We start from the raw sequence: 16,252 nt of genomic DNA, 5'->3' as shown, positions 1-16,252 counted from the left end.
CGAGCTTCGCCAAATTTGGTACAGACCATCGTGGTGGGACCATTAATCTCAAGTCTTTTGCTGATAACATTTAATTTGGCTGAGATATGATATGATATGTGTTTGGTAGCTAGCTAAGAAAATTTGTTTGGTCTTCAAATGCGCATACTTTAGCGTAGCAAAATTCTTTTAATAGCTTTTAGTCTTCTGGAGATGCTACGTACCAGGTTTCGTGGAGATCGGTCGCACGGCCTAGGAGGAGTTTGGAAAAGTTGGGTTTGCACATTGCTCGATTTTGCGAAAAAACTTTATTCAATATTGAGAACAAGTCACAGGAGTTCTGAGCCCATAAAAGAAGTAACAGGAACCATCTAAACAGAACCAAACTCATACTCATACAACAATACTCTGACACACACGCACAGACACACACGCACGCACACACACGTCAATCAGAAAGTTGAAAGTAAGTCAACTTTATGGTAATGAGCTATGACGGTTCAGCGCCAGACAGCGGGCTAACGCCAGCAACCAATCGGAATATAGACGTCCTTCGCGATCAAAACATTAATTCAGAGAAAATGAAGGAAAGTTCATAATCTCTGATGCTGGGTTCCCTATCATTTATGATATGATGTTGTTTGTGTAAAGGGACCAGTTAACGTTACCTGCCGGTCACATGGTCTCTAAACAGTAACATGGTCTCTAAACAGTCCTCTCACGGTGAAGTCCTGCACGGGTCAACAGCTGGTTGCTGCTTGCTCTGCCTGCACGCTGCTGCGGTTCAGTGGCTAACAAGCGAGCTAACTGCTAACAGACACCTCTGCGACCAACAAACGATAGAAGTTCTGTCCTTATATATGTAATTTATAAAAGGTTTCGAGTGTCGGTGTATTGGCGTGCAGTGGCTGCTTGTGCTTTTTCCATGGTCGAACATACAGTATAATGCTGCTATGTCAATTTACTGCAGAAGATGCTGAAAAGCTTTCAGTCTTAAGCTAAATAACCCCCAGATCAGGGTTTGTAAGTCACTCAAAGAAACATGAATCTGATATAACTTCAATGCATCTGTTTACTGCTGTTATCACCCACAAGTTCTTTTCTTTATTAACACAAATAAAGCTACTAGGACAGCACTCCAGTTTAATAGTTTATTGCCACACAAAGGATATCTGGGGCAGCGTCCTTCCTCAGCGTGTGCACAGGCAATTAGGAACAATACTGCACACACAGGTGGGTTTGATTATAAACCCAATACTGCACAAGTTGAGTCAATCATCCACAACTAGCACTTCACTCCCAACGGAGGAAGCCACAACCGATCCATATCAGGGTTAATGCACATTTATTCACGCATTAATATATTAAAAATACTGAATGGTCAAAAGGATGTGGAGAGTTAAGTCCAAGTCAAAACACCCATGAGACAAGTCAGAGTCAAACGGCTTTCCGTACTTATCACAAACAAGATCTGGTAAACTGAGACAAGTCAGAGTCAAACATACTCAATAAGCAGTTTATAAATGAAATAAGTATGCAAGCAATAATACTATATAATTGATATAAACAGATACATTGTATTTTGTAAGATACTTGGTAAGCAAAATTATATTTTTGGATGTTTAGACGTTAAAGTTTCCTTTCTGATTAACCAGCGTCTGCAGGTTGTCTTTACGCCCTCTGAAGTAACACTTGATGTCACTTGTCTGCCCGCGGTATCTGTGATCATAATAAGCCTCAAAGTATTCTTTAAAGTCGCCAAGACCATACATGCTATAGTCTAAATTTAAATCACGATCCACTAGATATCTAAAAGGCCTATCAAATATAAATGTCTGATCCACTTTGCACTTCCCCTTGACCATTTCCCTGTGCTTGATGAACAGCGTGTCCAGGTCTCCCAGGTAAGTCGAGAGGAGACTCTCCACAGGGTCGCAGGTTTGAGTCCCTCCGAGTCTCACCAGGTGAATCAGCATCTGGATGTGGAAGGGCCCCCCGTTCACCCAGGCCTTCAGAGCCTGAAGACATGTGGCTTCATGGCCGGCCCTCACCGTGCAGTTCTTCGTTGGTGATGTTAGCCCTCTCCTCTATGTGTCAGTCGTGGGTCGGTTGTTGATGTGCATCACGCATCTCTTCAGGCACTCGTCGATCTGATCCCAGACCTCGGAGGCCTTCTCCTCGGCAAACACGCTCCGCAGAACGTCGCCGTTGCTTTCCTCAGGCAGACTCAACTTAAAGTAGATCACCGTCCGATGAGGACGGCGATGACCAGCGGCCCGAGGCCCCCAGTGCAGAAGCTGGTATACATTCACCCAGTTTACCTGCTACGGTCTCAATCAAGTCATTAGCGGAGCCGCCCACCTCCATTTTCCTCTTGTCGTAGTGTTGTCTCAGATTGTCTGAAGACGACAGACCTGTGAACATCACAATGCTCTTGTTGACTCTCAGATCTGGAGCCTTTCCGTCGTTGAGTCGTTCCAAAAAATCTTCCATTCCTTTTTTACGCTCCTGCCTGTCACGCTCCTCTAGACTGCTCCACACATCACCCATCTTCTTGTTTTTAGGATCAGATCAAAGATGGAGGTTGTTGTTCTCTGTGTAACGCTGCAACACACAAAACTGACATTCAGTGAACATGTTCATCCAACTGGAGAAAATGGACCAAAATACTTAGAAAGTGATGCCAACAATGACTATCTGAGAGGGACTAAGAAGGAAACTATTCACATGGCTGAAACGCCCATGATAATGTGTTGAAACTAGCCTTGGAAAACCATGACAAACTTCCAGCAAATTTGAGATTTGCTCTGCAAGTCAGTCTGGCCAAGAGCCCATTCAAGCCCATTACCAATTTTCCCAAATCAAGGCACCAATCACAACCACTGAAGTGGGCTTTAAACCATGACGATAGCACAGCGACCACAAGCAGCTTTTTGTTTACATTCAACATGGCGGCCACCAAAGGGCAGCAACCCATTGATGCCGTTGTCACTGCTACGTCACCCGGATCGTTCGTCTGATTGGTTGAAGGACTATCCAAATTGCGCCCAGTGGTATTTGAGCGGTGTCCGTTGGTGACGCCCCTTTGGAAATGAGCTGTGAATGAACGTTCCCCAAACAAACTCTCAGTTACAACTGAGAAGGGTCTGGTGTCAACCAGGCTATATTGAAACTGTTAAGTTAAAATAAATAATATGGATGTACCATAGACTGTTAATATTGATGGACAGAGCACGTGTGACGTCACCCATTGGTTTGTGGAGATCAGCAACCCGTACCGAAGTTTTGTGCTTATAAGCGGCCAACCGTGGTTGCGGATGTGACATTTTTAGACTAGAGGGAGGAGTGAGGGAGGAGCCATAGACTGTTGGGCGGTATCTAGCTATGTATCTGACAGATTTTTTTTTTTTGAGTTGGCAACGCTGCTTACACTCACACGTTTGCTGGCAATCTGGATGCAACTTCTGCTGAAAGCTACCATACATAATTCAAGGTAAGATTGAGTTTCGCTAGGTTTTAAATATATCTTTGTCCCATAGTCATATAAGAGGAGTCACATTGTAAAGTAAATATATCTGACGTTAGCTAGCCACTTATGGTAAAACATGCTAACGTTAATGTTCTGCAAATTGAAGTTTAACTATGTTTTCCTAATTTAAACGTAGTGTCAGCGAAATGCGAAATGGTGATTGTCAATGCTTATCATTATCTGACGCTAACTATTAGGAAATGTCTAACCAAGTTTCTTAGAACGTTTGGCTAACTGTAATAACCATAAAGCACCGATAATGTCTTGCTACTGTTTGCGCCATCAGTCTATGGTTGGTGCATTTAGCCTTTACATGCTTTTAAGAGCTAACGTTAGCAGAAATAAGCTCATTTAACTAAGTTAAAGTTACACTAAAGAACAATACACTGTTGTTGATTCATCTGTATTCTCCTAGATAATTAATGAAGTACAGTTCCATGCTAGTGTGCATATATATTTAACTATGAGGGGCTCAAATGGAAATTGATTTTTGAAATTTGAAATTGATTTTTGATTTCCTTCATTCCTATTTCTTTCAGAAATAGGAATGAAGGAGAACCTGCAGCACCTCCACCTGCAGTATCTAGGCATGAAGTTCATCTTCTCTGGCATCACCCAGAGATGCAGGTGGAGGGAAGATCGACAACGCTCGCAGGCTGACTGTAAGGGCCGTTACAGAGTCAACGCGAGCAACGCGAACAAACAAAGCGAGCGACGCGCTCCCTTTCATAGTTTAAACAGCGGACGCAAGGAGACGCAAGCGTCACGGGTGATGCGTGAAATGCAATACACCGCCCACGCTGCAGGGGGTAGCAGAGTGCTCCGCGGGGTTCGGTCGGCAGAGCCTCCACGCCGGTGTTCGGTCGGCAGCGCCAGACATGAGCCAGACCCTCCCGGAGAGCAGCACTAGTCAGGGAGCAGCTGGCTGGCTGACTTCTTTTTATCAGATGCTGGCGTGTTTCCCCACCAGCAGTGTGCTACGATTGGGTAGCACTGTCCAATACATTGATAAAAGGTCGCTTAAACATGGTTTAGCAGGTTTTAAAAAGCTATAAATACATTTGGGTCTCTCTCCTGCTGTAGGCTACTTCAGCCTCTTGAGGAGGACACACACACACACACACACACACACACACAACATTGATACATACCGAAAAATGTGACTGCATTTCCTCAGCTAAGTTGATTCAATATTTTTGGGTAATGTACATTACGTGCAGTGTCGCCCCCACCAACAACGCATAGTATTGTGCGCACCGGCGCGTCGCGTATCAAAAACTAGGACGACACATTTGGCTACGCATCGACGCATAATGGCGGCCGAAGCGTAGCAATGCGTAGCCTTGCGGACGCGTATGCGTACCGATGCGTTGACTCTGTAACGGCCCTAATTGTAAAGGCAGATTTTATTTCTTTACCCAGGCATTTTGACTTGACTGAACAGTGCTGCACAAGTACTTTAAGCTTTATATGTTAAGCTATATTTTTATATTGTGGTTTGTAATGTCAACCATTTCTACTGTAGTTAACAATGTGGCACTAGTGATTCAACTACTTCTTTTTATTATGCAGACTTCACTTGTGACAGTGACAGTTTACCTTGACCCACAGCAGTGATTTATGTGTGGATTGTAAAAGGTGAACTACATTATTTAATTCATCATTTTAAACATAATGTTAAACATATTGCCAGTGTTGTTTGTGATTTATGTAGTTTTTTAAGTTAATGCCCATTTCAATGTGAAATAAAGGTCTTTCTAAAGCTACATTTGTTGTTTTTCTGAAGTAACTATAGGAACATACAGTATTGTAGTCATACAAGAAGACATTGGTAATTTGATAGAATCTGTAATTGATTAAAAGTGTCTATTTGGTCTTTAATTAACATATAGGATTTCTTAAATGTTACCATACTTACTTGAATGTTGACAAAGAAGGACTCAGCAAAATTTAGTTTGTGCTTTTCTTGTGTGTCTTTATGTACTTGTCAATTTGAATCACCATTAAAATCCTTTTAGATTAATTTATAGGAATATATTTAATTTTGAAATGGGTAGTCAAGTGTTTAGTAGGTATAGGTGCTGTTTAATCTGTCGGGTTATTGTAAATTCATTATAACAAAAGTATAATCACAAATTGCAAAGAAAAAATGAAACAACTTATTCAATGTAATAATTAAATCAATGCACCTTATATTTACTGCACTGACATTTTTAAAGTATGAAAACTAAAAACCATACAAGGACATGCAATGTCAATATCTAATTCTAACAGTTTAATCCTATACATAAAATATCTAATTTATATGCCTAATACATATTTCTAAAGTGCTAACTGTTAGGTTTGAATGGTAAACAGAACCCAAATGCAGACAGAACGCTGAGCCAGGAGTGTGAATTAACAGGTTTTATTTAAAGTACTCTACCATCGAGTCCAGGTTTCTGAGGGGGAAAAAGAAGTCTCAAGTTTCCAGGATGGAGAACGGGTCCGTGGTTTCTGGTAAGGAGCGGGGCCGCCAGAGGGAGATAGTAGGCCGGCTAGTGGTGGGGTCCAGTGGTGGGGGTTCTGGTCCGGTGGATGGCAGGGGTGAAGCGGTAGCAGGAGTCAGGTTCCAATGGCAGCTGAGGCACAAGAGAAAGGATAAGGACAGGCAAATACACAAATGACTCAACAGATAGCAAGGTTTGTTATGAGCAAGACTAACTGTGGTCGTCTGGACTATGATCTGATGCAGAGTGGAGGAATGACCTGGTATATGACATGACCCAGTATATCACCCTGGTAAAAGACAAACATGTAGTTAAGGCATGGTAGATCACAATTAATTATATTATTATATGAGCTTGTACATGAATCTATGCTTCAGTTGAGGAGAAGGGGGGCGTAAGCGAGAAATAGTATTTTGGCGCGGGCCAGTACAAAAGTGGGTGGGCCATTTTCTAAAAAGACGAAGTAGCAAAAAGGACTAACTGAAAACAACAGCAACGATTTTACCTTCCAACATACTGCATTACAACGGCAATAACAGTAACTATAACTGTCTCCAACATGTTCAACTAACAAAGCTCCATCTAAAAGGTGCAGCATTGGCTCTGCACAGCACTGTTATAAAATTAACCCTTTGTACCCAAAGTGGCAACTAAACATAAACCCACACAAGCAGAGAAGGCGTTTACATACTGCAGGACATAGAATAGCCTACATCAGACAGAAATCACACATGGAACAATGCAACAGCATTGTTGCTTCAAGACTATACGGTCAGATCATGAGCAGCAAATGGCTACCAGCAGTAAAAGAAAATCAAAGAATGAAAACTTCCAGCCAAGCATTGTTTAGCTAAATTATGAAAGATATAATGAAAAGTGGCCAGCCAGGTGCCAAATCTTAGACAGTGTATTAAGTCCACGGCAGTGACAGGATCAAAGAAAACTCAAAACTAGGTCACTCACAGAGAAGTTATCTTCTTATTTAATGTGGGCAAAACACAAACGCGTTTCAGCTAGAAGCCATCATCAGTATTCACCATTTCTTACTAAAATAGGAAGGTTCCTAGGTTAGCTAGGTTACTTAATTAATAACACAAGAAGCGTGAAAGACGTTTGACTTAATGTTACCTGTGTGAGGGAAATGTCTGCACATGCTGCAGAAAAGCTCGTCCTTATTTACACTGGACTCCATCCAAGAAAACTGTCCATACCACTTTAAAGAGAAGCCATTGTTGTCGCGGTTCAGCTTGTTGGATTTACATCCAGAGATACTACTACTACTACCACTACTACTACTACTGAAGGAGGTTCAGCTTGTTGAATTTACATCCAGAGATCCTCATCAGCTGCTACTGCTAAATGTATTACTACTGCTATTGTTTCCTACTTTGTAAAGGTCCTGAATGATCTCAGTAAACTGTCTACAAAATCCACACAGGGAAAGTTATTGTTGTTCATGTTTTCAAGCTAACGTTTAACCAGTCAATGATCTAAAAGGACACATTGGCATCCCCCTCTTTGTGGGTTTCTGAGTAGTCTCTCATGTCCACATCTATCTCCACCAAGGGGGTAAGCTTCGCTTCAGAGCTTGAACCTCCATGGGATCGCCTTGCTATACAAGCGATCACCTCCCGTTAGCATTCCGCTGACCGCCATTTTGGTTTTACCACTTGACAGCGAATAACTTTACATCTGAAGCGCGTTTAAAGACTCTATTTGTCCGTTGTTTTATTTCTACAGAAACACGACAATGTATAAAAGGCTCCATTACCTTGTACCTCACGTTATGATTCCGTAGCAGATGTTTTTGTGAAAATAGGCTAACGATTGTGTTATAACCAGGCGAATTTACTGTCGCATAGTCGAAAAATTACCGTACCTGCCAGGAGAGGCATATAGACAGTATATAAGAAGGGAGAAGCCATAGACGGCCAAGCTCGCAGGCAATCGGGTGGGCGTGGAGGCATGCAGTCAAGTGAGAAGGTGAAGCCCATAGAGAGTTTATGAAAAGCATCGGAACAAAATATTTCAGCTTTATTATATATAATATTTCAGTTTTCAGCAACGTTTTGATGGATTGGAATTACTCATACTTCGATAGTAGCAAATGAATTCATATGAAGTAACATTTATCCACGAACAAGTAGGCTATGATATTTTAAGAAATGTATATGTTGTTTAATAATGAGGGTTAGGAGGTATAGCTACACAGGAGATGGGGAAATTATACAGCCAATGGAGAGAAAAAAAACGTCTTAAAGCCAATTGCGGTTAACGTTATTCCTTTATTTATTTACAGATCTGTGTGCCACCTCCCCCCACACACCACCCATACAATGTTACTGTTACACACTGCACATATCTATACATACTGTACAGATATTGTTCATACTGCATATCCATGTGTTCTGCTCTTATAATGCTACTTTTAATACACTGCACATAGCCTTACTGTAAACCAGGGCTATTCAATTACAAATTCAGTTGGGCCAGATTTTCAAACCGAGAAAGGTTAGTTGGGCCAGTCATTTCAGCGGCGAAGCAGCTCGTAATGACAAATTTTAAAACCAACACAAACAAATTTATTGAAAAACATGTAAGGTTTATTCATTGTTTCTCTTTAACTTTGGTCAGTTTGCACAGCAAAAGGTGCATAGAAAACAATAAAAGAGCTAACTGAACAGAATCTGAGGTAGCTCCTACTTTTTCCACTTACAAAAGAAAAGAAACTGACCTAGGCACCTCTTGCCTACATATCTGACCTATCTGATCACAAAGTGCATAAAACAAAATAGTGCACAGTAGGCAATTCGCAATAACATTAAGTTTCCTTTTGAAATAAAATAAACATCTTGCTCATATTTGACCCATGCAGGAACATCTCAAAGTGCATAAAAATAAAAAGTGCACAAGGTGTACAGTACAGGAAATATTTAGGCACAACCAATATTACCAAGTACCGCCGTGTGATTATGCATGCCTTTGTTACACATCCCACATTATATTGATGTAGGTAGGCTACATTTACCCTGCTGACTTAGTGGGAGAAGTGACATTTTTGTTTTGAACTAGAGCAGTGACTTTAGGCGCGTGAAGTTGTCAATGCAATCGAAGGCATTGATGGAGAGTACGGTCAGTCAGGGAGCAACGAGAGTTGCTTTTATGGAGTTCATGTGTGAAAAACTTGACTCACATGTGTACGTTGATCCAAACATACTGAGCATGACGATCGCTACTTTCTTAATGTTAGGGAACTGATGTACGTTGACATCAGTCCAAAACATTGCAGGCCCGTTAGTGCAAAGCTCCTGTGCCATGGTTACAGATGACTGCATGTCAACAAGTTTGAGTGTAAATTTCCCCTCGTCAATGGAAGGGACCACTTCCTTTGCTCTGGCGGATAAGTCCCCTTCTATTGCAACAGTGAACGGGTCTCTGGCAAAAACGGCCACTTCTGTGGGCAGAACAAGTCCATCCAATCGACCAGCAAAGTTCTTTTTCAGGCTCGCAATGAAATCTGTCATCACATCCGTGATTTGTGCGGTGGATGAGATGCATTTGCGGAGTGTCGGAAAATGCAGCATTCGGCCTGTGCTCAAATCAGTTGCGAAAAGGTCCAGTTTAACTTGGAATGCGCGCATCTGTCCCACAAGGTCGATGACAGTTTTGTCTCTGCCTTGTAGTCCCAAATTGAGATCATTCAGGTGTTTGAATATGTCGCTCAGAAAGCAGGCATCAGCCATGAAGTTGTCGTCCAGTATGCGACTCAAGTGCTGTTCTGCCTTTTTTTGCTTGCTGCTGCTGCGGCGGAGGAAAGTTATGATCTCCTCTCTGACACCACAGAAACGCTCCAGTGCTTTGCCTTTGGACAGCCACCTCACGTCATTATGCAAAAGCAGGTCTTGGTGCTCAGCAGACATTTCTGACAGCAACATGCGGAATAAGCGGTGTTGGAGGCTTGATGTGGAGCGAAAAAAATTAAATTAATGCTAGCCATCACCCTGTCCATTTTCGTTTTGCGCGCCCGCTTAGTTTTGCGCACAACACCGCCTGTGTGCACAATGCAGTGTAAGGAGATCAACTGAGGTGCTACAGCGGACCGACGCGTGCTGCCAAACCATTCACTTTCCCTGTCATGGATGGAGCCCCATCTGTCACAAGCATGCACACACGCTCATATCCAGACCATTGTCTTTAAAAAAGCAGAAATTTTCCCAAAGACTATATCGCCAGTTGTGTGTCCTTCTAACGGCAGTAGAGTGAGCGCTCCTCCGGAAGCATTTGCCGTCAAAAAACGGACATATATGCACAACTGAGCAGTATCAGTTTTGTCTGTGGACTCATCTACTGCTATAGACATGGTGTCAGCTTTCCTCAGGTCTCCTAACATCGTTTCATACACATCTGCAGCAAGAATTTCAACTCTCCGACTGTTGGAAGTATCTGACAGGGTACGTTTTTATAGCAGATGCCACTCGATTTTAATTTTATCGTCATTTACCACCTCATCCACGATAGCCGGCATACAGTCCTTACGGTTTCAGAGTCTTGTGAATGGCCTTTTCTTTTGCCAATATCCAGGAAACACGAAGGGATGCTGCGGTAGCTCTCTCTTGGGCTGTAAATGACCGTACCATGGTAACACTGCTCCGGTTGTAAGATGCAATCAAACTCTGCACTTTTGCAGCCCTCTCTTGAGATCCCTCGGGAAAATTGGTGCGGAAAGTCTGGTGTTTCTCAACGTGGTGCCGCCGCAGATTGTAATCTTTAAGTACTGCAACGCACTCATTACAAATTAAACACATCGGTTTGGCATTTGGATGTGGCGGTAAAATAAACAAGTATTTGTCAGTCCAGGCAGGGTTAAACTGACGGTTTTCATTGTCAATTTTACGTTTCAGTGTTGAGAAAGACATATTGATAGTAATGTAGGCTACTACCGGACAGCACGCTCTGCATTGTTTACATGTTGGTAGTTTTGGCGGGAGCGCAAAATTACCAATCCCACTATGGCACTTACGAACCGCCCCTCTCGAAGCAGCTCGATTGGTTGGGGTTAGGCTTTTCTCCTCGAGTGGTTAAGGTTAGGGTTAGGGGATTGGTCAGGGATAGGACACATCTGGCCAATAGTAGTGTGTGAATGCTATTGAAGGGCGGGTCGCGCGCCCATAGTGGGGGAAAAAATATCTATTTTCCCTTTTATACTGTCTATTGCGGGACCACGGGCTGGGCCACTCTGAGGTTGCTTCCGGGCCGCATGTGGCCCGCGGGCCGCCAAATGAATAGCCCTGCTGTAAACCATACCACTTGGTTAACTGTATACTACTGTCTACACTGCACTATGCCATATACTGTTTATACTACACTACCTGTCTATACTGTACTTTTTTTGCACTTGTGGTTTGACATTAACTGCATTGAATTGTCTCTGTACTTGTACTCTACACAATGACATTGAAGAGAAATATAATCAAATCTAATCTAAAGGTGTCTTGACACCTCCCTTATCAATATTCACTGTGTAGGCCACTGACTTTGAATATATATCATTATAAAGTTCTACCACATAAGTAATAAAACCACATGACATTTCTGTCAAAGCATGTCTACACTGTAAAAACGAAAATGTTGTGAAAACTCAAAATTTCAAGGCAACTTACTGCACTAGATTTTTGAGTTTTGAGGCCAACTCAAACTCCTACGTTTTGAAAATAGTTCAGCCAACTAATAATGTTTTGTTCAAATAATTAACTTTCATATGCTGTGCCAACTAATAATGTTTTGTTTAAATAATTTATCTTTCATAGATGTAAAAACTTAAAATCTTAAGTTTCACATACTAAATAATTCAAAAAACAGTCATGTCAACTAATTATCTTTTGTTCAGATAATTAACTTTTGTGTGTAAAACTAAGTTTCGACTTCTAAAAAAGCCCCCGTGCAAAAAAGGGGCCCATCTAAAGCTGCTGATCTTGCATCACTTGACATAAAAGGGCCACTAGTGAAGTGACGCCCCGGAAAATACTGGCTGAAGGAAGCCTATTACTGCTCAAAGTCTAACACTGCAAATCTCCAGCTCTTCTTATCAAACGTAACAGTTTACCTCATGGTTACAAATGTAAACCAGCACAACAATGACAATTACCAGGCAACAAAACATTACATTCTAAGCAGACACCGTTTAATAAACGGAATTCATAAAGTTACATTTGTATTTCGAACAAACTGCAAACTTTTCAGCAAAGTTAGACACAACCATTTACTGCCTTGCATCATGGGAATTGACCAGCCAATGAACCACCTGACTGCAGTACGCAAATCAGAGTTCAAAGCATAGAGCAGGCCGAAAAGGTAGGCAACTGAAAACCCCTGCAGAACTGCCCAGGAAACCCTGTTTTAGCGTGGAGCATGAAAAGAGTAATTGACCTGGCCTCAATTTGAGTCTAACTACAATTTCAAAGTGGCGCCACCATACATTTTGAAGTGAGACCAACTTATCACAATAAACTTAATACAGTGAGTTGAAGTAACTACTTTAACAAAGTTTATAATGCAATTATGTGTTTTTTGTTCTGTTTAATTGAAAATCAAAGTAAGATGAGCAATTTCAAGTTCTCGTTTTTACAGTGTACTTGAAGTGTCTACTGTGTGTTTCAATAATAAACATTGAATAATTTGGTTAATAATATTGCTTTATTAAAAGTTGAAATAGTAAAACACAAATAAAAACATTATATAAAAAAGTAATAATAATAAATAAAAAAATCCCTATCTCTGTTAAGGCTGTATATACAACCCAGAACACAGAGATACCACTCAGGACACAGATAAACAGTTCAAGTATGTATTAGGCATAAATACTCAGAGGAGATGAACAATCAAGGCTGAGCTTGTAGTCTTCTGGGAATGGACTGCAGCTTGAGGGAACCAGGCAGTGGCAGATCAGAAGAAGTTCTGGGTAGAATCCAGCAGAAGCAGGTGGTTGTGTCTGAGTGGCGTGAGGGAGGCAGCACGGCAGAGCACGGCAGGTAGGAAGCAGGTAACAGCGAGATCTGCACAGAGGAACTGAAGTTAGACAGAGAAAATACTAAATCACGAGAGTTTCTAGAAATATGTGCAGGGATACTGAGCCAAGTTACCACGTAGGAGTATGTAACGATCTGGCGCTGAAGAGGTGAACAGCCCGGGTATACATACTGCAGGTGTGAATCATGGAATGTGCATCAGCTGTGCATCAGCTGTGCCAGAGCAGGGATGAATGACCATGCCTCTTGACGGACGGGGGAACAAGGCAGCTGACCCACAATCTCCTCTCAAGCTAGCTACATTCGTCGTGGGGAAGAAAAGAGAGAGGCCATGGGGTGGATGGCTAGGGTGATACATCAATGGCACGGAGGGGAGAAAGGGTGTTGTGTGTGGGAATCAGCAGGATATCCGGGGCTTCTCTTCTTCTAAGGGACCGGTTGAAGAAAGGAAGGAGTCCGTGCCATCGAAGTCCACCCCAGCCATAAACAAAACAGAAAAAGTCTATGCAGATATACAATAAATCACAAATGAATTGCTCTTATCTGTTCACTGAAATAATAATATGACAATATAGGTATTACACAAGGTTTGAGGGCTTAGCATTCTTTGCTACTGCTTACTGTTAAACCTTAATTATAGTGTGAAGTCATGCCATGTATTGATTTGCAGTTTGTCAGGTGGGTTACCTATTTGGACTTGTACTTTAGGGCTTCATGGCTATTGCTGTCCTCGAGGTGGAGGATGGGGACGGTCCTAGAAAAATAAAAGGCACAGTACAGAGCACGTTAGCTTTGGTATGACTAAATAACAACATTACAACTAACAGATGACATCTTATTTTAGCACAATCTCATACAGTTCTGAAATATATCCTAGGGTCCTGTTTCTTCAGAGATGGCATGTTTGCTAATTCAGTAGCTGACAGGGATTATATTTGGACCCAGTCTGTTTTCTAGTTATACAATTCAAATCAACTTGTGTAATACTTCTTTTGGGCACCTACAATTGATTGTTAGGCATGGTGTAGGCTAACAGCTTAATGTTAGTATTTAAACCTATGTGGAAAGAAAAATGAAAAGGGCAACCCTCAGTTATATATGTTATTGGTGACATTATTGTCCATCTATTACCTATCTGTTATTCAACAGACCAAAGCAGACGCTTTTGTCCAAAGCGATTTACTGATTAACTTTTTTATATGACTGATTCGTCCATTTTCTTTTGCGATGTAGCTAGATAACAGTTGACGCCATTTTGTGGTTTTATTCGGCCAAAATTAACGTTATACAACCCATATACTGTCTATGTATACAACATGTGCAAGCAAGCATGTTATCTTTAATGCCTCAGCTATCTTAAATGATATATAACTTAATCTGACGTACTGGCGTTATATTTTAAAATAAATAAAAGCTATGCAAAATGGCCAAACAATTAATCATAATACTTAACAAAAGTTGCTTGTCTAAAATTAACGTTACACAACAACTGCAAGCAAGCATGTTATCTTTACCGATGCCTCAGCTAGCTTAAATGATATATAACTTAATCTGACGTACTGGCGTTATATTTTAAATTAAATAAATACTATGCAAAATGACCAAATAATTAATCATAATACTTACCAAAAGTTGCTTCTCGTGATCCATCGGTATCTGCGAGATTCGTAATGATTGAGATTTCTCTTGGCACAGCTACTAGAAGACTTACAACTTTCAGACACGTTGCTCACGTCACATTTACGTTGTCTCTGTCAGTTGGAGGCTGCGCAGTAAAGCAAGCGATCACCGGAAAAGTGCTTCTAATAGCCTTCACTGGTCTCCGTCCAGAGCAACGGGATCTATTGGTCCGTTATATACTGTCTATGATCTCCACACTTCTGTGGATGAAGGACTGGCTACACCACTGATGCATTCTGGGAAAGGAGAAAAAATGATACATACACATACACACACAATTTTATCAGCCACCGAGTTCCTTATACTGATATATTTTACCTTGACAACCATGTATCTAAACTAATTTGTTCTGAATTCACCTCTGAAAATTAAAAACATGAAATATCTTGATTTGCAATTTCAAAAGCAAATTTTTTTTTTCTCCAGTGGTCACAAATTTATATCCAAAAACCGAGCCTGAATCCAACCGAACCGCCCTCTGGCCTCCCATACAACACATCCTGATGACACCAATGCTCCACACTCAACCTTTAGTCATGTTACCATCAGGACCCAGGCAGCCTTCTGGTCTCCGTGAGTCCACTATCATACTATGTTACTCACCACTCAGCTGAGGGGCAGTATTAGGAGCTGGTGTGTCCAATTCAGGCGCTGAATTGGGTGAATTAGGACACAATTCAGGGCTGGGGGGGTCCACGTAGAGTCTAAAGATAATATGTTACACAAGGTCTGTATTCTGCAGACCACTCTACCTCTGTCTCCTTTTAAAAACACTCACTCGCCCCTCCCCTCCATGAAGTACAGCTGAGTTGACGGTGCGTACAAACTATATCCCAACATAGGGCCTACCAAAAACCAGCCATGAAAAAAGTAGGCCTCTCTAAATATCTGTGTGAATGCGTGCATATAAACTAAAATGTTATTTACATTTAAATTTTATATTACTAGCAATACATGCATAATCCAAAAATTAAATAAAACAAGGAGCTCCACGCACCAGGATCAGTTGTCTAGATGACAATGTATGTTTATTTTAAAACAACCACAACTAGATTACGTGTTCATAAACTGCGAAACGGCCCAAAAAAAAGGCCTGAGTGCCACAAAGTAACAGACCATGCAAAATCTTTCTTTTCTGACAGTATGTGACAAATTCTAAAAAGTTACAGACTATTTGTTTCTTTACAATAGGCATACATAAATGACAATCATACTAGGCTAAATATATGCTACCATCTGGGCCTGCACGGCAGCAGGAAAAAGACGCTGAGATGTAAGACACCGTGTCTCTACCTTACGTTGATTTTGGTACACCAAACGTAGATTTGCGCTCTGGAGTTTGGCTGATAAACTTAGGCATGACACCCTGAATATCATTAATAATCAAAAATCGGATTGGCCAATACACACTGAAGATAAATTAAATAATTAAGAAATTACTACAATTATCTTTCTCTTCATCCAACACCCCAAACATGACATACAGAATGTCGTGGAACAGAAACAACAACCAGAGATATTTATAAGCTATCATTATATTGTCATTGCAA

The sequence above is a fragment of the Perca fluviatilis genome, chromosome 15 (assembly GCF_010015445.1).
Source record: "Perca fluviatilis chromosome 15, GENO_Pfluv_1.0, whole genome shotgun sequence".
In the NCBI taxonomy this organism is placed as follows: Eukaryota; Metazoa; Chordata; class Actinopteri; order Perciformes; family Percidae; genus Perca; species Perca fluviatilis.
Note: the sequence above shows the minus strand (reverse complement) of the source record.